Here is a 25,902-nt window from a genome sequence, read left to right as displayed (position 1 = left end):
GAATCTGCTCTTTGAGATTCAGGAAGGTCTAGGAGGCCGAACGAAGCCTATTTCCTACAAACCAGAAATGGGGGACACAGAAAAGATTTGTGCCTGGGAGGACCCCACAGGGTCCTGCTGGGTTTCAAGCGCCGTGGTCATGACCCTGCCCTTTATCTCTCACTCCCAACCTGTTGCCTCTGGGGTTTCACCCTTGCAGACACAGTGAATTCTGTCACTCTGGTGACCCAAGTCAGCAAGTTTAAACCTCTCTAGCCTGGTGAGAACAGTGGATGCAGTGACCCGGCTTCTGCCTGGGACAGTGAGGAAGGGGGCAGGGTCTTAGCCATCCAGATTTTAAAGAGGAAGCACATCATAGTTAATAATAATTAATTGTTGATTAATAATAGCTAAGGGGATTCCCTGGCGGTCCAGTGGTTAGGACACGGCACTTTCGCTGCCAAGGGCCCGGGTTCGATCCCTGGTTGGGGAACAAAGATCCCACAGGCTGCGCAGCAGCGTGGTCAAAACATAAAAATAATAACTTTTAAAAAGATCAAGGGACTTCCCTGGTGGCGCCGTGGTTAAGAATCCGCCTGCCAATGCAGGGGACACAGGTTCGATCCCTGGTCCGGGAAGATCCCCACATGCCACGGACCATCTAAGCCTGAGCACCACAAGTACTGAGCCTGTTCTCTAGAGCCCGCGAGCCACGACTACCGAGCTCGCGTGCCTAGAGCCCGTGCTCCACAACAAGAGAAGCCACCGCAATGAGAAGGCTGTGCACCGCAACCAAGAGTAGCCCCGCTCACCGCAGCTAGAGAAAGCCTGTGAGCTGCAACAAACACCCAAAGCAGCCCCAAAAGAAGTAGGCTGTATTATTATTCTGATAGGGTGAGGTCGACAGATCAGGAGACACTTGCCACTAAAGACAGTTTGTCACTCACGGTTCCTAAGAGGTGGGGGCATACTGTAAGCAGGCGGGGCGGGGGGGGGGGTTCCCCAGAGAAAGAGAATCAGGCACAGCTTTCTGGACACCAGAGAAGCCATTTTTGGTCTAAACCATTTCGTAACAAAAGCCTGGTCAGAGTGCTTGCCCTTGAACAGGTCTCAGCAAGTAATGATCTTAATGGAACAAAAGAATGCAGGAACAAAGCATTATTAAGCAAGAGACGTAACAGTAGCAAAGGTAATAAATCAGTTGTACCTTTTCTGACCCCCGTGACTTTAATCAGCTAAAGCTTGGACTCTGTCAGCCTTGACCCCAGTTCTAAGCTGAACTCCTCTACCCAAGCCCCTCCATGAATATGCATGTACCCTTAGCTTAAAACGTCCCCAGTTTTGCCGTTCAGGGATACAGTGCTTTGGGGAGATCCGCTGTGTTCTCCTTACTTGCTGCAAGTCATAATAAATCCTTCCTTCTCTCTAGCTCTGCCTTGGTTGTGTCTTTTGACTCCACACGTTCCAAGAGGTGAACCCAGTTTTTCGGGTGACAATGCCACACCAGGCAGGGCCATGTGGGGAAGCACCGGGTTGGGTCAGGAAGCAGAAGGGGGCGGGGGGGAAACCCCAGGCAGGAATCTTCATTGCTGTTTCTATGAGAAAGCCAAGACGAGGCAGGTAAGCAGGCTGAATATTGACTCGTTTGAATGACTGTGGCCAGCTCTGGGGCATCGGGGCTGTGTCTGGTTGTGCGGTTCCTGGCCCTGGGACGGTCACAGCAGAGAGACAGTGCCTCCCACCATGTAAGCCAGGCAGAGGAGTGGTTTGGAGCCTGGGCTCTGGATTGGTGAGTTAGCAGGTGGAAGGCACGTTTGCCATCTCTAAGAATGGGCTGGCACTGGGAGGAGGGTCTCTCCCCCATTCAGCGAGGCCCAGATGCCGCAGCATCAAGAATACAGAACCTGGGCTTCCCTGGTGGCGCAGTGGTTAAGAATTCGCCTGCCAATGCAGGGGACACAGGTTCGAGCCCTGGTCGGGGAAGATCCCACATGCTGTGGAGCAACGAAGCCCGTTCGCCACAACTACTGAGCTTGCGCTCCAGAGCCCGCGAGCCACATCTGCTGAGCCCACACACCGCAACTACTGAAGCCCGCGTGCCTAGAGCCCGTGCTCCACAAGGAGAGAAGCCACCGTGATGAGAAGCCCGCACACACACAGAAGAGCAGCCCCCGCTCTTCGCAACTAGAGAAAGCCCACGTGCAGCAATGAAGACCCAAAGCAGCCAAAAAAAAAAAAAAGAAGAAGAATACAGAACCTAAGAAAGCGTAGTTAATACACTAGGGTGAGCTCTGGACTCTGGAGCTGAAACAGGAGGGAAGGGGGCAGGGCACAACCTCTAAAAGAATGACATAACCCTTGAGGTTCGACATAACCCGCCTAGAACCAACTAGGTCCAAGACGGCGGAAGATTTGACTTCCAGTAGACCTTGAGCCTCATCTTAAACTGACTGTAATGCGTTAGCGTATGCTAAATGACACACCTACAGGCACCACGATAGGTCCGAGGCCAACCATAGAAGGTCAAAAAGTGGGCGGTGGCCCAATTCCTGGAAATCTCCACCCATTCCCCCAAATAGTTGGAATAATCCTCCCACTCGTTAGCCTATGAAATTATCCAACCCATAAAAACTAACCACCCCATATTTCAGGGTCTGTCGACTTCTGAGATGGCCCACCCTCCGTCTGTCGAGAGTGTTTCTCCCAGGGCTGCTCTCACTTGCCAGATGACCCCATGCCCAGGCATCACTCTTGCCTTTTGAGACAGACTGCATTCTGTCTATGCATTGTGTATCTCTCTAAATAAAACCACTTCTTACCTATCACTTTGTCTCTCACCGAATTCTTTCTGTGACCAGACATAAAGACCCTGAGCTTCATTAAGTCCTGAGACCAGGTGTGTGATCTCAATTAAAAGACAGTGGGTTCGAGGTCCAATCTGGATTGTGGGTTTCAGAGCCACACATCCCGGGTTGGATCCCAGCACCTCTGACGGGCGTATCACCTCAGAGTGACAAGTTAGATCAACCCTTGGACTCAGTTTCCCCATTTCCTCAGGCAGAGCTGTGATCATAGTAACCATGTCCAAGTGATGTTATGGGGAGTCAGCAAATTGGCCCACATGGAGCTGAGAACAGGGCCTGGCGTGCGTGAGTGTTCCCTAAGAATTTCCTCTTTGATACTTATCCAGGATTCCCCTGGCCCTGCTGGAACAGAAGCTGGTGGAAAAGTCCGCTTGCTCTCATGACGAATGGACTCCGGGAGCCATTTTTATGGGATGAAGAATCTAGTTTGAAATCCTTCCATATTTACAAAATTGCTCCATCCTTTTGGGAACAGTCTTTGGGATGTTTCCCAGTTTCAGAATGTCTTAAGAGACAACAGCTGAACTGAAGCCTAGGTTACAAGTTTTGTTTTTTTCGTTTTCTTTTCATTAGAGTAGGTTATTTACTTATTTTTTGCTTAATCTTGGGAATAGCCAAGATTTTCTGAACCTTTAAAACACTTCGGGCTAGTGTCTTCAAAACACTAGAAAATCCCCTAGATTCTTTCCTGGGCTGTCCGGGTGTCGCCGTCTTCGGGTCACTGAGCTGACCCCTCTGACAGCCTCTCAGGCTCCACCTGAGACAGCTGCAGGCCACCTGGACAGTCCTCCCCCAGGAGATCATGGATGTGTGTGCTAAGTTTCAGTGCTAGTCTGGGAGGGGTTATCACGGTTCAGCGTCCCCACCCACAGAAATAACTTCAAGCCTTACCCTCTTCCCAGCCAGCCTTCATGGGAAGTATTTCCTCTCTCTCCCTAGTGATACTCTAATTAAGAAAAGATTCAAAATCTGGGCCAAAACCCAAGAATTTTAGATCCTCAAGGGGCCTCTTGGGGCAAATGGTTCACCAAGAAAGAAAAGAGAGAGAGCAAGGGGATTCTCTCTTCTACTGTGAATCCATCTTGCACGGGCGTTTGGATTTTCCTGCCATCTAACTGGAAGCAAAGTTTGCTGTCCTAGATGGTTTAGGATTAACTTTGCTGCAACGGCTGCTTTTCTTTCTATGCACTGTGCCCCACAGAGTTTCTTAAACATCATTCACTGTGTCTCTAGTTATAAGAGAAACTCGTGTTGTAGAAAGCTGGGGGAGATTACACACACTACAAAGAAGAAACCCAAAACTCCTCAGAGCCCCATCATCTTGAGCGTGTGTAGCTTTCTGGCCTTATTTCTATGCATATCTGCCTGGTTTTACACGATACCTGGTAAGTATCTGACACATGGTAAGTGCTCAAGAAACATATTGATGTTAGATATTTTAATCATTGGGACTGTAATGTACTATGTGTATATGTAATATTATCTTTTCTTTTTCTTTTTTTTCTTTTAATAGATCTTTATTGGAGTATAATTGCTTCACATGACTCTGTTAGTTTCTTTTGCACAGCCAAGTGAATCAGCCATATTTTCATGCTATCAGTGGTGTCCTCCAGTATTTCTCTGTAGTCTTTCATGGCTACGTTATTTCCATCATATGGAGTTACAAGAATTTCTTTAATCCTCTATTATTTGATAGGTTGTCTCCAGCTTTTCAGTATTATAAATATTTCATTGGACTTACTTGTAAGTAAATCTTTGTGTGAATTTCTGGTTACTTTTTAAAAAAGATTTATCAATTTATTATTTTTAAAATTTTATTGAAGTATAGTTGATTTACAACGTTGTGTTAATTTCCGCTGTACAGTAAAGTTACTCAGTTATACATATTCTTTTTCAGATTCTTTTCCATTACGGTTTATCACAGGATATTGAATATAGTTCCCTGTCCTGTGCAGTAGGACCTTGTTGTCTCATTACTTTCTTAGCATAGATTCCTTGAAGTGGAATGACAGGTAAAAGGGTAGCTTTTCTTAGATTACTAATATATATTGCCAAATTATACTCTAGGAAGGTGTGTAATTGACACTCCTGTCAGCAGCTGATGATAATTAGCACAGACTCGTCAGGACTAGGCATCTGTATTTTTCAAGAATCCTTGAAAATTGGAAAATAAAAAACACGTGAGACATTTTTAGATAAGAACTTGTGTAACGTCTCCCTAGAGTTTTATAGAAGTTATATATGCAAGTAAAAGGGATTGATCTAATTGTAGAAGCTGGATTTTTAGAGTGCTAACCAAGAATTCCAAGAATGGAGACATGGTTGAAATAAAGAGGCGTTTATTTGGGCTTTGCTAGGACTGCAGCCCGGGAGACACAGATTCAAGAAGCGCTTGAACTGCACTCTGCAGGACTACAAAACGGGTGAGGCTTGTAAGGTCCCCAAACCGCAAGGTTACAAAACTTGTTTGCCAAGAACTAGGACTGCATCTGGCTAGAAGTAAGGGTGCTTGTTAAACAGTAATTGGTTGGGGGGCTTCCCTGGTGGCACAGTGGTTAAGAATCCATATGCCGATGCAGGGCACACGGGTTCGAGCCCTGGTCCGGGAAGATCCCACGTGCCGCAGAACAACTAAGCCCCTGTACCGCAACTACTGAGCCTGCGCTCTAGAGCCCGCGAGCTACAACTACTGAGCCCACGTGCCACAACTACTGAAACCCATGCTCCTAGAGCCCGTGCTCTGCAACAAGAGAAGCCACTGCAACGAGAAGCCTGAGCACCGCAACAAAGAGTAGCCCCCGCTCGCCACAACTAGAGAAAGTCCGCGCGCAGCAACGAAGACCCAGCGCAGCCATAAATAAATAAATAGATCACTAGGTAAAAAAACTCAAATCATCTTAAAAAAATAATTGGCTGGGGTTCCAGACGATCGCACAGTTGAGGAATGGGGGGACTTTTAAACGACAAGGTTGCCGGTGGCAGCTGCCGGCAGCTTTTGTTTTGGAAATGGTTTGTGGTGTGCTTGAGTTTCATAGAGTTCGAAAATTCAAGTTCTCAGTGATGCAGGAATGTTTCTGAAGCCACACCCACAATGGCCAACCAGCTCCATTTTGGTTGCCTGAACCATAGTTACTCCATTTAAATTTTATTTTATTTATTTATTGGCTGCATTGGATCTTCGTTGCTGCGCGCGGGCTTTCTCTAGTTGCGGCGAGCGGGGGCTACTCTTTGTTGCGGTGCACCGGCTTCTCATTGCGGTGGCTTCTCTTGTTGTGGAGCACAGGCTCAGTAGTTGTGGCACACGGGCTTAGCCATTCCGTGGCATGTGGGATCTTCCCGGACCAGGGCTCGAACCCGTGTCTCCTGCATTGCCAGCCAGATTCTTAACCACTGCGTCACCAGAGAAGTCCAGTTACTCCATTTAGATTTTTAAATGATCTTAAATGTGTCATCAAAAGGTACAGGGTCTTCTGTTTGCTTCGGAGATTGTGCCCAACAGGCCAGTCCTCCTCAGCCCAGGGCTGACCCAGACCTGGTCATGCAGCATCAGAGCCCACTAGAGCCACTGGCTCACACAACTGCAGTCCTTTATTAAGGTCTGCTCTGGCCAAGGTACACCCTCAGCTCTGTAGTACCTCATCTGGAAAACTGGGGTAATAACAGCATCTCTCACACATATTTCCTGGGGGAATCACATGGGGGCACACGATAAAGGCTGGTGGTTAATAAAATCAGCTTCCCCCACTTGACTGTTAACTCCATTAAGGCAGGGGCCAGTGCTGTCTGTCTTACACCACAACATCCATACTGTGCGTGGCCGGTGGTAGTCAATAAACGTTGGATGCAGGGAGCGAAGGAGGGAGGAGTGGAAGGGTGGATGGATAAATCAACCAACTGGTAATAAAAAAGGCAAGTCTCAAAAAATTAAATATAAAATTACCATACAACCAGCAATCCCATGTCTGGGTATATGCCCCAAAGAACTGAAAGCAGAGACTCACACAGATATTTGCACATCCATGTTCCATAACAGCATTATTTACAAAGCCAAACAGTGGAAACAACTCAGATATCCATCAAGGCATGAATGGGTAAACTAAATGTGGTGTATCCATAGAATGGAATACTATTCAGCCTTAAAAAAGAAGGAAATCCTGACGTACGCAGCATGGATGAAACTTGAGGACATTATGCTCGGTGACATAAACCAGTCACAAGACGACAAATACTGTATGATTCCTCGTACGTGAGGTACTTAGATTAGTCCAAATCGTAGAGACAGAAAGTAGAGTGGTTGGTTCCCAGGGTGGGTGGAAATGGGGAGGGAGCGTGTAATGGGTTTACGAGATGAAAAGAGTTACGGAGGAGCAGTGGCCATGGCTGTGCGACATTATGACTCTATTTAATATCACTGAACTGTACGCTTAAAAATGGTTAAAGTGGTAAATCTACTTTCTGTATACTTTACTGCAAAATAAAAGGAAAAGGCAAGCAAGCTCACTGCGTTATCAAACGTCATGAAAGCAAATTCTCCACTCTAGGAGCTGACACATCAAAATTAAGCAGAACAAACCCAGGGACAAGCCAAGGGTGGTAAAACATAACGTTCATTTAGAACAAAACACAAAGCTAGAGGTGTGGCCGGGGGTTCTGATTCATTCCAGACACTGGGAAGCTGAGGCGGGGCCTGGACACCTCCCGCCAAGCAGAGGGCCCCCGAGCGCCTGGGGTGGCCTGGTGCTCAGACCTGTGCTCCCTCCTCTTGGGCAGCCAGTCTCCAGAGGGTCCCCAGCCGTGAGGCCCCCGATGCAGGGGGACCCAGGATGCTGTCTCTGGTGCTGCATCCTCGGCCTCCCTCCCCTTCGTCTTCCCCAGCCTCTTCCCAGTGACTTTCCTCCTTTCTCGGAAGCTCCAGCCTGGCCTCCTTCCTCCTCTGACCCGTGCTGACTCTCCTGCTGTCCAGCTCCCGGGGCACCAACACAGGGCGCCCGTCGGACAAGAGGCAGGCGCGGCCCCCCGGGCGGGGCATCCGCACTGGCCCGCAGGCTCCTCGACACGGGAACAGCACCCGGCAGCACCCCCGTGGCGCACGCGTCTGTGACCGGGGCTCTCAGGCTCCGTGGGACGCTGCCCAGGCCCCGCCCTTCGGAGCAGACGGGAGGGGAGGAGGCAGAGGAGTTTTTTCCCCAGACGACACTGGTGCCCGTCACAAGGTCACAGACTGTAGGCTGCGTTTCTACGAAACGTCCAGAATAGGCAACTCTACAGACCCACAGAGACAGAAAGCAGATCGGTGGTTGCTCACGGCTGAGGTTTGGACAGAGAATGGGAGTGATGGCTAAATATGGACACGATTGTGAAGGGTTATGCCGAAAATGTTCTAAAATTAGATTATTCTACGGATGCACAATTCTGTCAATATACTAAAAATCATCAAAATGTACATTTTTTAAATTTATAAACATTTATTTATTTTTGGCTGCGTTGGGTCTTTGTTGCTGCGTGCGGGCTTTCTCTAGTAGCAGCGAGCAGGGGCTACTCTTCGGTGCGGTGCGCGGGCTTCTCATTGCGGTGGCTTCTCTTGTTGCGGAGCACGGACTCTAGGTGTGCGGGCTTCAGTAGTTGTGACACGTGGGCTCAGTAGTTGCGGCTCGTGGGCTCTAGGGCGCAGGCTCAGTAGTTGTGGTGCACGGGCTTAGTTGCTCCGCAGCACGTGGGATCTTCCCGGACCAGGGCTCGAACCCGGTCCGCTGCATTGGCAGGCGGATTCTTAACCACTGCACCACCAGGGCAGTCCCAAAATGTACATTTTCAATGGTTGAACTCTGTCATTTGAATTATATTTCAATAAAGCTGTTTTTAAATTTTTTAAGAAAAGGACATTCAAAGCAAAACAAAAAGAAAAAAGAAAACTGAATTCTTCAAGGAAAAATCCAAACTTAGAAAAGAGATGCACAGGGAGGTCATTCTTTCAAAACTGTTTCTTTCTTTTTCCTCCCTCCCTCCCTCCCTTTCTTGTTTTCTTTCCTCCCTCCTTCCTTCCCTCCCCACTTCCTTCCTCTTTCTTTCTTCCTTTCTTTCTTTGTCCCTTTCTTCCTCTTTCTTTCTCTTTCTTTCTTTCTTTCTTTTTCTTTCTTTCTTTCTTTCTTTCTTTCTTTCTTCCTCCCTCCCTCCCGTCTTCCTACCTTCCCTCCTTCCTTCCTTCCTTCCTCTCTCTCTCTGTCTCTCTTTCTCTCTCTCTCTCTCCTTCCTTCCCTGATCCTGCCTGACCAAGGGGGAGGGCAGCCCCCAGCTTGCTGTCCCAAGTGAGGGGAGGAAGAAAAGACCCAGAAGTGCTTCTGAGTGGATACCCAGAGAACTCCTCTTAACATTTCTTGCAAGGCAGATCTACCAGCAACAAATGCCCTCAGGTTTTGTTTGTCAGAGAAAGTCTTTATTCCTCCTTCACTTTTGAAGGAAGAGTTCACTGGATACGGAATCTCGTTGGTGGTTTTATCTTTGAGCACACTGGATGTTTCACTCCACCCTCTTGCTTGCGTGGTTTCTGAGGACACGTCAGATGTAATCCCTATCCTTGTGCCTCTGTAGGTAGGGTGGTTTTTCCCTCTGACCTCTTCTAACGTTTTCTCTGTCTTTGATTCCCTGCAGTTTGAATATGATATGCCTGGGTGTAGTTTTTTTCTGGCATTTATCCTGTTTGGTGTTCTCTCAGCTTCCTGGATCTGTGTGTGTGCTACAGCTTTTGCAATTGTCCCACGGTTCTTGGATCTTCTGTTCAATGTTTTTCATTCCTTTTTCTCTCTGCATTTGAGTTGGTTTCTACTGACATATCTTCAAGCTCACTGAGTCTTTCCTTGGTCACGTCAGTCTACTGATGTCCCCAGGTGCAACCTCTGTGTGGCCCTGTGTGGCAGCCTACTCCTCTTTGGACCACTAAGTAATGGAGAATCCTGCCTTTCATCTGCCTGAGTGTCAGCGTGTTGTGTCCCAGCATCAAAGAAAATCTTTAAATCTTACAAAACACTGATAAAGGACCAGTGTCCAAAATACACAAAGAATTCTTAAAACTCAATAATAAGAAAACAAACACTCCAATTAAAAATAAGCAAGGGAATTCTCTGGCGGTCCAGTGGTTAGGACTCCACACTTCCACTGCAAGGCGCGCAGGTCTGATCCCTGGTCAGGGAACTGGGATCGTGGTGTGGCCAGTAAATAAGTAAATAAAATACAATGGGCAAAAGATCTGAACAGAAACCTCACCCAAGAAGGTACGCATGTGAAAATTTCTCAACATTGTATGTCATCAGGGAAATGCAAATTAAAACAACGATATCACCTTTTAGAATCGTTGAAGTCCAGAACCCTGACAACACCAAATACTGACGAGGGTGTAGAGCAACAGGAACTCTCATTCATTGCTGGTGGGAATCTAAAATGGTACAGCCACTTTGGAACACTGTTTGTCTAATAAAGCTTAATAAAGCTACACATAGTTTTACCATACAATCTAGCAATTGTGTTCCTTGATATTTACCTAATAAGTTGAAGACTTATGTCCACACAGAAACCTGTACACAGACTTTATAGCCACCTTTTTTTCTCTGGCCATGCCACACAGCATGTGGGATCCCAGTTCCCTGACCAGGGATCAGACCCAGACCCTCTGCATTGGAAGTGTAGAGTCTTAATCACCGGACCACCAGGGAAGTCCCTATAGCAGCTTTATTCACAATTGCCAGGAATGGAAACAACCAAGACACCCCTCAGTAGACGAGTGGATAAAAAAACCAAGGTATGTCTACAGAGTGGACTGTTATTTAGAAGTTAAATAAATAAGCTATCAAAACACGAAAAGACAAGACATGCAGGAAACTTGAATGCATGGCTGAGTGGCAAAAGCCAATCTGAGAAGTCTACAGACTGTATGATTCCAACTGTGTGACATCTGGAGAGGGTAAGACTACACAGGTAGTAAAAGAGAATCAGTGGTTGCCAACGGGGAGGGCAGGGAGGGATGAATAGGCAGAGTGCAGAGGAATTTTAGGGCAGAGAAACTACTCTATGTGAGACTGTAAATGGTGGGTGTGTGTCATCACCCATTTGTCCAAATCCACAGAATGTACAACACCAAGAGTGAACCCTATTGTGACCTATGGACTTCACTTAAAAACAACGTTATAATGCTGGTTCGTTAATTTTAACAAATGTGCTACACTAATTCCAGAGGTTAATAATAGGGGAGACTGTGTACGTGAGAGGTCGTGGATCAAAATTCTCTGTACTATCTGCTCAATTCTTCTACAAACTTAGAGCTATTCTAAAAAAATAAGATCTATGAATTAAAACGATACAAGTTTATAAATAAAAATCGTGTGTAACTCTGTGACCCATTGGTAACATTTTGATTTAAATCTAGAAGTTTTATGTTTTTTTTAAGAGTTGAAGAGTCCGATCTCTCGTGCTGTTTTATAACCATTTTCATTAATGCATGATTGTGTGCATCTTTCCACGTCGATAATTTTTTTTTTTTTTTTTTTTTTTTTGTGGTACGCGGGCCTCTCACTGCTGTGGCCCCTCCCATTGCGGAGCACAGGCTCTGGACGCGCAGGCTCAGCGGCCATGGCTCACGGGCCCAGCCGCTCCGCGGCATGTGGGATCCTCCCGGACCGGGGCACGAACCTGCGTCCCCTGCATCGGCAGGCGGACTCTCAACCACTGCGCCACCAGGGAAGCCCCGATAATTATTTTATATCATCATTTTTCATGACTGTATTTTACTCACATAGATGGTTTTTTCTTCAGCACATCCTTGTCTCAGTTAATGGATGTTTAGGTTGTCACTTCTTCACAAGAGTAGAGTCTCATTTAAGCTGCGTGAATTCAACTCCAAGTGCTCAGCCTAAGAAAAGAGAGCGAAACCACCTATTAAAGAAAGGAAAGGCAAGACACGGAAACAACCTAAATGTCCTTCAACAGATGAATGGATAAAGATGTGGTACAGGGACTTCCCTCGTGGTCCAGTGGTTAAGAGTCCTCCTTCCAATGCAGGGGACGCGTGTTTAACCCTTGGTCCAGGAACTAAGATCCCACATGCCTCAGGGCAACTAAACCCGCGCGCTGCAACTAGAGAGCCCGCATACTGCTACTACTGAGCCTGTGGGCTCTCGCCACAACTAGAGAGGAGCCTGCAACGAAGAGCTCGCGCACCACAATGAAGACCCAGCATAGCCAAAATTAAAATAATAATAATAATAATAAAAAGAAGATGTGCTACATGCATGCAATGGAATATTACTCAACTATAAAAAAGAATGAAATAATGCCATTTACAGCATCGTGGATGGACCTAGGGATTATCATACTAAGTGAAGTAAGTCAGACAAAGACAAATATCATATGATGTCGCTCATGTGTGGAATCTAACAGAAAAAAATACAAATGAACTTATTTACAAAAGAGGAACAGACTCACGGACATAGAAAACAGACTTGTGGTTGCCAGGGGGGGTGCCGTGGGGGAGGAATGGAGTGGGAGTTTGGGATTAGCAGACGCAAACTCTTACGTATAGGATGGATAAACAACAGGGTCCTACTGTATAACACAGGGAGCTATAATCAATATCCTGGGATAAACCATAATGGAATGCACTATAGATAAACATGTATAATGGAATCGCTTTGCTGTACAGCATGAATTATCACAACATTGTAAATCAGCTATACTTCAGTTAAAAAAAAAAAAAAGTAAAGGCAGTGGGTGTGGGTGTGGCTGGCAGTCTGGGCCAGGGCCGGTGTCCCTGTGAGAAGGGGGCCGCCTCCCCCCACCCCACCCCCAAGCTCCTCTCCCTTCCCCCGATTGCCCAGGGGGAGCGCAGGCCAGCTGAGCCGGTCTCTTGTGTCCTTTCTGAGCAGTGTGGCCTGGAAACACAAGTCAGACATTTCTTCTGGCCACTGAGCAGAGTGACAGTGCCCTGTCCCAACATTAGAGGGACAGCCTTCGTGGAACTCCCAGGCCAATTTCGGTTCCGCCCAAGTTTCGCCAGTGAGGTAACTATGGACTCAGCCCCTGAGTTGTGAACAGCTCTGGGAGTGCAAACTTGCACAGCCTTTGCACACACTCCTAAGTATTGCCTAATGTCAAATTCCAAACAGTGGAATTTGGGGGTTAAAAGGTGTGCACATGTGTGAGAATCTGCACGCATATTGCCACACCATACTTGTATAAATGTGTGCCAAGGAAATGACTACCAGCTGGGTATGAGAACCATGTGGGAAAGAGGCAACATCTGAAACGAAGTCAGCGGGGGATTTGATGGGAGATTGGACACGGGCATATGATGAACGAACGGGAAGCCAAGCACACAGAGAAAACAGAGCTTTTAAAAACCACAGGTGGGACTTCCCTGGTGGCGTGGTGGTTAGGAATCCGCCCGCCAATGCAGAGGACATGTGTTCGAGCCCTGGTCTGGGAAGATCCCACATGCCGTGGAGCAACTAAGCCCGTGCGCCACAGCTACTGAGCCTGCGCTCTAGAGCCCTCGAGCCACAACAACTGAAACCCGCATGCCCGGAGCCCGAGCTCCACAGCAAGAGAAGCCACCGCAATGAGAAGCCCGTGCACTGCAACGAAGAGTAGCCCCCGCTCGCCACAACTAGAGAAAGCCCGTGCACAGCAATGAAGACCCAAAGCAGCCAAAAATAAATAAATGAAATATACTTATAAAAACCAACCAAACAAACAAAAATCATAGGGGGACTTCCCTGGCAGTCCACTGGGCAAGACTCTGTGCTCCCAAGGCAGGGAGCTGGGCACAATCCCTGATGGGGGAACTAGATCCTGCATGCCGCAACTAAGACCCAGGGCAGCTTAAATAAATAAATATTAAAAAACAAAAAACAAAAAACCATAGAAGCTAATGAGAACCTACTGTATAGCACAGGGAACTCTACTCAGTGCTCTGTGGTGACCTAAGTGGGAAGGAAATTCAGAAAAGAGGGGATATGTGTATATGTATAGCTGATTCACTTTGCTGTACAGTAGAAACTAACACAACATTGTAAAGCAACTATATTCCAATAATATTTAATTATAAATAAATAAATAAAAACCATAGGAGGAGCTTAAACGACACGTGGAGGGTAGTGAGAAGGCCCAGTACATGAGTAAATAGTCCTACATGGACAGGAGAGAGAATGGGGTGGGAACAATTTTTGAAGCAACAGTAGCTGAGAAGCTCCCAAAAGACACCAACCCATTAACTGAAGAAACACGGTGATCCCCAGGCAGGACCAATAAAAAGAAAACTACCCCCATGTCCACCCTAGAAAAATCCTCCGCACCCCACGACCTCCCAACAGAAGGGTCTTCCGTGACTTCCTGTGGACGGTGGTGCTTGGTTGTGCGAACCCAGCTCGGGGTGCTTTCTACCCAGCAAAGCGCAGGGTGGTCTCACAGACACAAAAGATCCTGGCACATTTTCAAGTGTGCAAAATTTTTAAAATTATGAGCCTCATCTAGCTTCTAAGTGTGTTTTACATCTAAACACTGTATGGGCTGAACTGTGTCTCCCCAGATCCATATGTTCAGGTCCTGAAACTCCAGTGTGCTGTATTTGCACCAGGGAAATAGTTAAGGTTAAATGAGGTCATAAGGGTGGGGGCCCTGATCCTATGGGATTAGTGTCCTTATAACACTGGAGAGCTCTCCCCCCTCCCTCCACCATGTGAGGTCACAGCGAGAAGATGGCCATCCATAAGCCAGGAAGAGGGGCTTACAAAGAACCCATCTGTGCTGGCACCCAGATCCTGGACGTCCAGCCTCCAAAACCGTGAGAAATGAATGTCTGTGGTTTAAACTGCCCCGTGTGTGGTATTCTGTTCTGGCCGCCTGAGCTGACCAATATAAACACAAAGACGTTTTTGCATGGCTTTACCATAATTTTCCAGGAGTACAAATGCCATGCAAATTGACAGGTTACATTTTGTTTTGTTTTGACCTTTCCCTAGAGCTACTCACCATTTCATGAAATCATGTTTCCAATGGCAACGTCAGATGGGACCTGAGTGGTCCATTCCGTGCGTCTGTATCTGTGTCTGTGGCTTTTGTAATTGTTCGTTTTGATGGCTCTGTGTGTCAGCCCAAGCATGGCCCTCACCCATGCATGTACATGTCGAAATCAGTTGATGGAGATATAAATGTATTTCTCCTTTATATTATAGTCAGGACATAATATTGATTTTTAAAGTATATGAATGTAGCAGGTTCATTTCAGGATGGAGGTGTTCAGTTTTTGTTATAAACGGGGACTTGGGTCTGACAGGAGGAAATATTTTATTCGGGAATGACCTCCTCCCCTCAGACACAGGATCCCGAGAAGCTCACCTCCCAAACCTGGCTCCATCCCAAACGCAGGCCAGTTTGTTTTGATGCATTTCAGCGAATCGTCATTAAGAGGGAATGCAGACAGTTATGCCACGGCCTGTGCTCAAAACCAGCCTTACACGACCTTTCTCTGCCACAGTCTCCTCAGTTGTAAAATTGGGGTCTATAGTTCTGAGGGCTGCTATAACAAACTGGGTGGCTGAAACAACAGAGATTTGTTCTCTCTCAGTTTTGGAGGCTTGGAGCCTTTGGATCTTGGAAGTCCAAGATCGAGGTGTGGGCAGGGCTGGTTCCTTCTGAGGCCTCTGAGGGAGAATTTGTTCCAGGCTTCTCCCCCAGCTTCTGGTGGTGTGCTGGCAATCTCGGGGTTTTTTGGCTTGTGGAAGCATCACTCTGATCTCTGCCTGTGTTTTTTTTTTTTAATTTAATTTTTTATTTTTGGCCGCATTGGGTCTGTGTTGCTGCGTGCAGGCTTTCTCTAGTGGCGGCGAGCGGGGGCTACCCTTCATTGCGGTGCACGGGCTTCTCATTGTGGTGGCTTCTCTTGTTGCAGAGCACGGGCTCTAGGCACACGGGCTTCAGTGGTTGCAGCGGGCAGGCTCAGTAGTTGTGGCGCACGGGCTTAGTTGCTCTGCGGCACGTGGGATCTTCCCAGACCAGGGATCGAACCCATGTCCCCTGCATCGGCAGGTAGATTCTTAACCACTGCGCCACCAGGGAAGTCCCTCTGCCTTTGTTTTTACATGGCGTTCTCCCTGTGTGCCTCGTCTGTGTCCACAGGTTCCCTTTGTATAAGGACACGGTCGTGATGGAGTAGGGCCCTCCCTAACGATCTCATCTTACCTTGATCATCTGCAAAGACCCTGTCTCCACATAAGGTCACAAACACAGGTGCTGGGGGTTAGGACTTCAGCATTATTTTGAGGACACGATTCAATGCATAACATGGGTTTAATAATACGGGGGATGAAAGCTATTCGTGACGTGTATCACAGCTTGCTTTCAGTCTACCGCTGAAAGCACACATACAATGTTTGTGTGATAACTGGCTATGATTGATAATGTGTATAACCTATAAAATTCTTCCTTGACGACATACACAACTGTGTTTGTCAACTACCTCAATCAATTACCCCAAACAAGGCTTACTAGGCAAATCTGTTCCTATTAAAAAAAAAAAAAGGAAGGAAGAAAGAAAGAGAGAGAGAGAAAGGAAGAAGATAGAAAGAAGCAGTCATAACATCAAGGGACATCACAGAGCAGGTCAGGCTGCAACCGCCCTAGCATCAGGGGACAAACATGATAATTATCAATGCTTTCTATCAAAAGATTTATGCCCCAAGGGGGGAAATGATAGAAGGAATGTTCACACATTGATGTATGGGAAGTCACTCTGCCTTATACATGAGTTGACTTGAAGTTTATGCTAACTAGAATAGCCTATTTGTGGCCTAAAACATATGTTGTACATCTGCTTTAATCATTAAAGAAAAGGGCACAGTGCCCAGGAGTAAAGACTACCCGTATTAAAAATAAAGATTCAATGCCTTCCTTCCTGGAAAGCCAAAGCCGGTCCTCCTTCCATGATAAGATTCCCTTCCCAGGTGCCAAGGCCATACTGACTCGCTGTGTACGTGCTGACCTACTTTTTTTTGAAGACTTCAAGGAACGTATCCCTGACTCATTTGATGTTCTGTGCTCTGAGAGGAAACCATGCTTCTCCAGAGCAGTTCCTCAGCGTTATCCGAGAGACTGTCTTCTGGGCTAGAGTCCTCACTTTGGCTCAGATGAAACTTTTCTATTCCTAAACAACAACAACAGCAATAATAATAATTAATAATATGGGGGATGAAATGGGATGATTTGAGGTTGATTTCATGGACTCACTGGGCTTCCAGAAGTCATCTCAGATGCACCTATTCAAACAGTTCACGGAAGCTGGAGGCAAGGGTGGGGGTCTTCACTCATCTGGGAGGTGCCCATGGAACCCACAGCACATTCCCAAGCGGTCCCAGGATTCAGAACTGGCCAGGAAGAGCGGGAAAACCTTCCAGCCACGGGATCCCCAGGAACCCGGTGGGTAAAGAGCACAGCGTGTTTGGGGAACAGAAGGTGAGCTGTGTAGTTAAAACGGGGTAGGGGAGGCTGTGGTTGAGCGTGGGGAGCTCGATGGCTCCGAAGGCAAAGAAGGGGGACTCTGTCCAGCACCTTAGGAAAAAACTGTGGCATAACACACCTGAGTGCCATCCGCTCTCATCCCCATTCTTTGCAGCGTTTTCACTGGCAGATTTCACGACGTATTTATGCAACCATCATTTATGATAAAGCTGCCAACTTAACTGTGTTAAAAGTAAGTAGCGTTGGGACTTCCCTGGTGGCGCAGTGGTTAAGAATCCGCCTGCCAATGCAGGGGGCACGGGTTTGAGCCCTGGTCCGGGAAGATCCTGCATGCTGCAGAGCAACTGAGCCCGTGTGCCACAACTACTGAGCCCTCGCGCTACAACTACTGAAGCCCGCGTGCCTAGGGCCCATGTTCCGCAACAAGAGAAGCCCGCGCATCGCAACAAAGAGTAGCCTCCACTCGCTGCAACTAGAGAAAGCCCGTGCACAGCAACAAAGACCCAATGCAACCAAAAATAAATAAATTAAAAAAAAAAGTAAATAGCATTGGCAGAATTCCTCCTGGGGAAGAAAGAGCAATGTCTCCTCTCACGGACAGGAAGCCAGTTATTGGGGGAAAGTCTGAGCGTAGAATCTGCTATCGTTTTGGAGTCACTGTCAGTGTGAGCCACGGGCCAGGCTACCAGTTGCGCCCGAGGGAAGGTGCCTATAAAACAGGCTTCAAACCCGTGAGCTGCCAGCTGAGTATATTGTCATCTTTTATTCTTAAAATCCTAGGTTGAGAAGTACTAATAGGATTTCAAGATTGACGGCCTTGGAGAGGGTGTGGAGAAAAGGGAACCCTCTTGCACTGCTGGTGGGAATGTAGATTGATACAGCCACTATGGAGAACAGTATGGAGGTTCCTTAAAAAACTAAAAATACAACTGCCATATGACCCAGCAATCCCACTACTGGGCATATACCCTGAGAAAACCACAATTCAAAAAGAGTCATGTACCACAATGTTCACTGCAGCTCTCTTTACAAAAGCCAGGACCTGGATGCAACCTAAGTGTCCATCAAAAGATGAATGGATAAAGGAGATTTGGCACATATATACAATGGAATATTACTCAGCCATAAAAAGAAACGAAATTGAGTTATTTGTAATGAGGTGCATGGACCTAGAGTCTGTCATACAGAGTGAAGTAAGTCAGAAAGAGAAAAACAAATACCATGTGCTAACACATATATATGGAATCAAAAAAATCGTTCTGAAGACCTGGGGGCAGGACAGGAATAAAGATGCAGACGTAGAGAATGGACTTGAGGACACGGGGAGGGGGAAGGGTAAGCTGGGACGAAGTGAGAGAGTGGCATGGACATATATACACTACCAAATGTAAAACAGATAGCTAGTGGGAAGCAGCCACATAGCACAGGGAGATCAGCTCGGTGCTCTGTGACCACCTAGAGGGGTGGGATAGGGAGGGTGGGAGGGAGATGCAAGAGGGAGGAGATATGGGAACATATGTATATGTATAGCCGACTCACTTTGTTATACAGCAGAAATTAACACACCATTGTAAAGCAATTATACTCCAATAAAGATGTTTAAAAAAAAAAAAAAAGATTGATGGCCTGAAGCCTTAGTCAGCAGGCAGTGACTAATGCCAGGAAGAATTGCAGTCGTTTTTAGATGGGGCCTCAGAGGCCATGAGTCCTGGGAACAAAGGGTTGTCCAGGCATCTGATGGACACGAGGTTGAACTGAGTCAAAACGCAGGCGGCCCCGTCCCCCTGCCACTTGCTTCCATGGGCTGAGTTTGGGGCTCAGTGCGAGCTGCTTCCCCAAAGGGAAACGTACCGTCAGATCCCGCAGAGGGGGGACGGCTGAGTCAACCAGAGTCTCGCCCACCTGCAGCCCCTGCCGTCGGGACTAGAGCAAGCCCCCCTGCCACGCACACAGCAGGCCCCGGCTCCTGCCCTCGCCAGCCCCCGGCAGCCACGCGCGTCCTCGTGGGCAGTGTGCGGACAGCCCTCTTCGGGCAGCTGTTCCCAGAGAAAGGTCAGAGGGCACCAAGGTGCGTACACCCGCTGGTCCTGAAGGGGATCCCCCTCCGGAAGCCCCTCACCTCTCACCTCCCCCCAAATCCTGCCGCCAAAAAAGTTAATCAGTCGATCTAAGAAAGACATGGAAAGTTTTGAGCCAAATTTGAGGATTCTAACCCGGGAAGAGCATCTCAGAAAGCTCTGAGGACTGTTCCGCCCATTAGAAGTCAAGACACAGATATGTAAGGTTTTTGAGACAGAGGGATTATTGACAGTTTACATAACCCAGGTCTAAGTGGCATCGTGGTGGGTCACGTGGTCCCTTACAAGACCAAGAAGGAACGTTATCTTTAAGGAGTTGTCCTGTAGATGCTGGGAAAATGTTGCTCTTCTTGGCTGAGCAGGAATTTCTGTCGACGGGGAGCTTTGGTCGACTCCCAACGTGGATACACGAGGCACGGTGCGGGGGAGAGGACGCCAAAGGGCAGAATTTTTTGTTTAAATTTTTCTTGTCTTACCATAAAATATGAGTTTGATCTAACAAGCCCCACAGGGAGTGGCCTCGGGCCTGCTCCTCGACCAGGCTGGGAGCCGACGTGCCGGTTGAAAGGCCAGTCCGTTTTGTAAGTCAAGTAAGGACAAGGCCCGCCTGCCGCCTGGCTCCCAGCTCTTGCGGAAGGAAGGGCGAGGTGGTCTTGGGGGAGACAGAGGGCCCTCCCCTCTTCCAGCCTCTGCGGGGCCCTTTCTTCCGCGAGGGAGCTCGGGGGCCATCTTGAGCTTCTGCACGTGGCCGGGGGTGGTGATGGTGCAGGGTGGAAGCTGGGCCTTCTCCCACCTTCCGAACCCCCAGCAGGGTCACTACCCGAGTGTGCAGACCCGGCTCCAGCAGGCTCTGCAGGCTCAGAAAACAGAGCTGAGCCTTGCCACTTCTCTGCGGTCCTGTTGTGCTTGTAAACAAAACTGACTTGGCTTATGTTTCATGTATTTAGTCAGGGTGCTGGTACAATAATCAAGTTTATTCCAGGGTTCCGTCGGCTCCTTGCACAATCCGGCCACGTCCGGGCCTGCTGCCCCGTGTGCTAAGCCTGGAATTTATCCGACGTCCTAGGTGGATCCACGGCTTAAAGATGAGAATCAGGTGATAATCTGTGCATGTGGAGGCAGGACCTCTTGGGGAGATGATGTTCTTTGGGGTCTGCCATGTCCCCACGGTGCCTGGTTCAGCGCCTGGCCAGGTGAGAACTGGCCTCCTCGTTGGGTTTGTTTCCCCAGAGATAGAGAACTGGGCCAGACCGTGCGCCAGTCCTGGGCTGCCCCTGGGCCCAGGTCTCAGAGAAAACCAGCCTGTGCTCCGGGGACCCAGTCCTGACTCTGGGCTGGGGGAACTCATCCTTTCCCGGAGTTGAAAATAAAGCCTTTCGCTGTATCAGCTTCCTGAGAAAGCTGGAAGGCTGATGTTGGAGATCACGGCAACCGGCCCATCCATCCAAGGCTTCACCTGGCCGGCGATGCCGGGGGCGTCAGACTGCTGGGCTTCCCACCCTGGGGTCCCGAGACCAAGCAGAGAGGTCACAACCCCTGCGAGACCATCCCCAGAGCAATCACAGTCTACCTGGGAGGTGTAGGGTCAAGGTTAGACACACTCTCCCCAAATGCAATGTCGTGAGAGAGAAGTAAGGGAGGAGATGCTGCAGCATAAGAACCTTCATGGCGCGATGAGCAAGAGCCACGTGTGGTCCTTGATTTCTTGTTGGAAAAAGCATGTCTGGGGACAACTGGGGCGAAATTTGACCGTGGGCTTGTGAGAGAGGATGCTGGGGATCTCATTTGGGTTGGCGGGACTGTGGTGATGTGGTTACAGAGAACGTCACTCTCCGGGGGGGCAGGCTGGGGTGGTGGGGATATCATCCGAGAGGGTTCAGTCTAGAAGAGCATAAACAAACCCGTGGCCGATGTCAGCATCACTTCACTCCAGACGGCGGCTCTCGGGGAGCTTGTGGGGTTATTTGTTCTGCTCTCATGTAGCTCAGAAACTTCAAGGCTGAGGGGAGGGCTGAGGCCCAGGGCTCTGGCGAGGTTTCCCTAGCTCGGACCTGGTGGATGCAGAGCAGAGCAAACCCCTCTGCTTCTGTGGGTTTGCAGCTGGGGTCGACTCAGGTCAGCGTGTTTGCCGAGGAGCCTCCTGCGTCGCGAGCCCTGCGCTGACACTGCTCTTGGCACCAGGGCTCCTCCCACTGTGTGTGCCCTAATCCCCCGGTACGGATTCACCGGGCCTGGGGGCGACTGACCCCTAACTGCCGGCTGGGGTCCACACGGAGGAGTCAGGGTTTGGCGGCGTGCGGGACAGGTGAGCTGGGATCAGAGCCCTGCTCTGCACGTGTGTCCCCAGGCCTCATTTCCTTGTCTGTGACGGGGACTCATCACAATGTACCTGCCGGGACGCTGAGGACCGGATGCAGGGATATCTGTAAGGCACAGAGCCTGGCAGGAAAGAGGGCCCCCCGGGAGAAGGTCCTACACCTCCTGGGGCCGGAGGGAGACCCAGGCTTTTGCCCCGAGTGGCAGAGTCCCCCTCTGTCCGAGGTTTAGAAGGTGCTACCCGCAGAGCCCCTACACCAGCACGCCAGCAGCCCTGGCCCTCCCTGTGCTCCCTGGAGCTGTGGAAGCAGCGAAGGTAAAGGTTACTCTCCAGCTGCCGAGTCTCCCAGGAAAAGCTCCTCCACCCCAGGGCGGCAGGGAGGTGGGAACTGCCAGGCGGCTGCCGACACACTGAAGCCATCCCTGTGAGGCGTGGGTACGGCCCCAGCTCCAGCGCCACGGCTTCCAGTGTTCTCACGAGCTTCTGTACGTATTATCAAACAAACGCTTCTCACTTTGTCCTAAGCCCTTTGATCAATCTCCAGGGACTCTGAATGGTTCTTTGCTAAGTGTGACCAGCTTGTCAGGTCTCTCCTGGGGGCGGCTTCCCCGAGCTCCTGGCATGACTGTTCTACAGGTCCCGGCTGTCCTGGCTGCTCTTTCAATTCCCTGCATGTGCACCTGCCCCGGGGCCTCTGTACGGGCTGTTCCTTCTGCTGGCTATACTTTCTTCACATACCACGGCTCACTTTTCAATCTCTTTTGGTCTCTGTTCAAATGTTTCCTTCTTCCTAGCAGAGTCAGGTAAATTAAGAAAAAGACGGTTTTATCTTTTTGGCTGTGTTGGGTCTTCATTGCTGTGCGTGGGCTTTCTCTAGTTGTGGCGAGCGGGGGCTACTCTTCGTTGCGGTGCACAGGCTTCTCTTGTTGCAGAGCACGGGCTCTAGGTGCATGGGCTTCAGTAGTTGTGTCACGCTGGCTCAGTAGTTGTGGCTCGCGGGCCCTAGAGCGCAGGCTCAGTAGTTGTGGCGCACGGGCTTAGTTGCTCCGCGGCGTGTGGGATCTTCGCGAAGCAGGGCTTGAACCTGCACTGGCAGGCGGATTCTCAACCACCGCGCCACCAGGGAAGTCCCACATGCTTTATTTTTATTCCCTGCTTTATTTTTTTCCACATGGAGCTCTTGTCCCCAGGTGACAGGCGTGCATTTTATCTGTTTGCGCACCCCCCTCACCCCGGCCCCTGGGTCAGCACCGTCAGGCGCCGACTTGGTCTGTGTTGACTGTTGCCGCTGTAGCATGTAGCACAGAACACGGCCTGGCACACGGCAGGCACTCAGCATTTGCTGAATGAATGAGTGATCTCTATAGAGGATACACACTGTTAGTACCGGAGGGAAAGATACCCATTTCGCGGTCTTCTTTTTTGGGCCGCGTTGCGTGACTCGCGGAATTCTAGTTCCCTGCCCAGGCGTCAAATCCTAACCACTGGACCGCCAGGGAACTTCCGAAGTCTGTCTTCTAAGGAGGGTGCCTCCTGCAAGGCTATCGTCTGCCACGTAGGAAAGGGGAGGGCACTGAGCATGCCAGGGGGTGCTGAAAGGAGCTGAACAGATGGATGAGTCTGTGGGTGAGGGCATGGAAACGGTGAGAGATCCCCAGGAACCCCACTCTGAGAACTGCCGTGTTTCAAGGTGATTTTAGGTAGTGGTGGCTGAGTGACATAACCCTGCCCCTAACCCCGAACCTTCAGGAACAGGTTGGCCCCCTGGTGCCTGCAGCATCTCAGGAGGGGTGGGCCGGGCTCAGGTCCCTTGCCCCACACTCAGGTAAAGGGATAGGGAACCAGACGCTGGCAGAGGCGGACAGCGGGTGTGGGCGCCCGAGGACACAGACCCTGCTGAGACTTCGCATTCACCTCGGGGAGGAGTCCCAGCTGGCACCAGGCAGACTGGAAAGCTTGGCTGACATCTGAGCTCCGCTTATATCAGCAAGAGCCTGGCACCAAACGCCCGTCGCTGGAGGAACAGGTGGATACAGGCATCTCGTGGTCCTGCTGCTGAGACGGGGGTCGGGGAGGACGTATGAGGGCGTGGGGGGTCTCACGGGTGTCCCAGGTGTTATCTTATGGGTTAAGTCACCCTCTGTGGACGTGTCTGGGATCCAAACCGCGAGCGAGGAGCGTCTGTTCGGGGAACACGTGTGTATCAAGGCCAAGAGCCGGTGGCGGTGCTCCGCTTGCCCAGCGAATCGGGGCCGTGTACCTTTCCCCTCGGGGAAGATGAACAGCGGTAGGCACCTCTCTGCGGTGCAGATGGGGGGCCCCGCCCAGGACACCAGCGCCCCCTGCAACCATCCTCACAGGCCAAGGCCTGAGGAGCAGGTGCTTCAGGCCTGGCAGTGGGGGTGTCCGTGAGCAGCCGCAGGGCGAGCCTCGCCACAAACCCCCTTGCCGGCTCCGGGCAGGGGACGCCCAACAGAAGGACGGGTGCCCAAAGACGCCTGTTCTCAAACACTTACCACTGTCCCCAACGTCAGCGAACCCCTGCTGCATTATAATAGCTCCCAAAGAGGCGTATTTTTACGTACGCTGACAGTCAAGATCAAGTACACATCTGAGGGCAAAGACTGACGTTTTATTGGATTTGGCTTTGACGAGCGCTGACAAACCCTGCAGACACGGGTACAAAACGACTGTAAACGAACAGGCCTTGCCAGCAGTCAGGAAAATTCAGAGAAAACGCACACACACCAGTCAAAAGACAGATTCACTTCCACATTCCTTCCAACACCGGCAACTGCTTCCCGATTTTCTTTATGCTTTTCTTTGTGCTTTCAGTTCAGTAAAAGTTAGAAAGGATAATACATTTGCAAAGTGTGATACCAAATTGTACAAAACTGATCAGTCCTATGGGGTAAGAGGCAAGATGATCACTTTACAAAAGACCGTAAGATCACCAGCATTAATTTAAATTATTTCCCTTTCTGGACTTCCAAGTCCCCCTGGCAACTTTAGCTAAGAAAATAGCATGCATCCAATAGAAAACTGGTATTGTAAAGACATTTTCCTTATGTGATACATTCTTGGAGTGTATGGAATGAGAATTTTAAAAAACTGTATTTTTTCTTTCTTTGTTGCCAACACTTAGGCGTTAGAAATAAGCCCCAGTAAACCTACTGAGCTTACCCACAAAATGGAGTAAGTCAGGACAGATTCAGAGAAGGAGAGATGGAATCCAAGACACACTGTCACTCCTGGGCTCCGGGCCCCAGGCAGGACGTGTCCAGGACACCCCACTGGGGCCTCAGGAGCGACAGATGACATATCAGAGCGAGGAAGAAAGCCCCCGCCCTCAACTGCAGGACAAACGAGCCATTTTTGCCGTTGGATGTCTTGCTAAGACATCTTAACATCGTTGGATTATACGGCCCATTGGGCTACATGACCCATCCTGAACGCTGAAATAAAAATTGTTAGAAAAATAATCTGACCAAGGATAACGAAACCATTTTTTTTAAAAAACAAAAAGTTAAAAATATCTGCGTATTCAAATCTAACCTTTTCACACTATCAGTTTTGGTTTCGATGGATTCTATCAAAGGCAGCACACTGAAAACCACGCAACCACCACAAGGGTACAACGACTACTTAACTGCATGGTGCTGATGCCTGCTTTGCTCGTGGCCTGATTACGATTTATTAGAGAGCGGGCCAGGAGCAAAGCTCGCACGCCCTCCTTCCTCACCAGGCCCCCCGCAGGCCGGCCCACCTGACCTGCAAGTTGTCAGCTGTGGTCTTTGCAGAGGACCCCACCCTGATCATGTGATAGAGGAAACCAAAGTCACATCAGCCCTGCAACACCAGTGAGGCCCTGTCAACCCAAGTCGCAGCTGGGACCGCCAAGGCAATGCTGGGGTCCTGTGCTGGGGAGTAGCGAAGGGGGCTGGCTTGGGCTGTGGTGAGAAACTGGGGCTCCTGCACAGGGGGAGGGAGAAGGCCCGAGGTCCCCTGAGCCAAGAGCTGAAACTACGTTCCCCGCAAATTCTGCACCACCTCCTTAGGGCTGTAAACTCCAGACAGAGCCGGGAGGGGCCCCAGGGGCTTCTCTAAGGTTTCGGGGTCTGTGTCCCACCTGCCACTCAGGCTCGAGGGACAGACACACAGCTTC

The sequence above is a fragment of the Phocoena phocoena genome, chromosome 4, assembly GCF_963924675.1.
Source record: "Phocoena phocoena chromosome 4, mPhoPho1.1, whole genome shotgun sequence".
NCBI lineage: Eukaryota > Metazoa > Chordata > Mammalia > Artiodactyla > Phocoenidae > Phocoena > Phocoena phocoena.
This window is presented reverse-complemented; position numbering follows the sequence as displayed.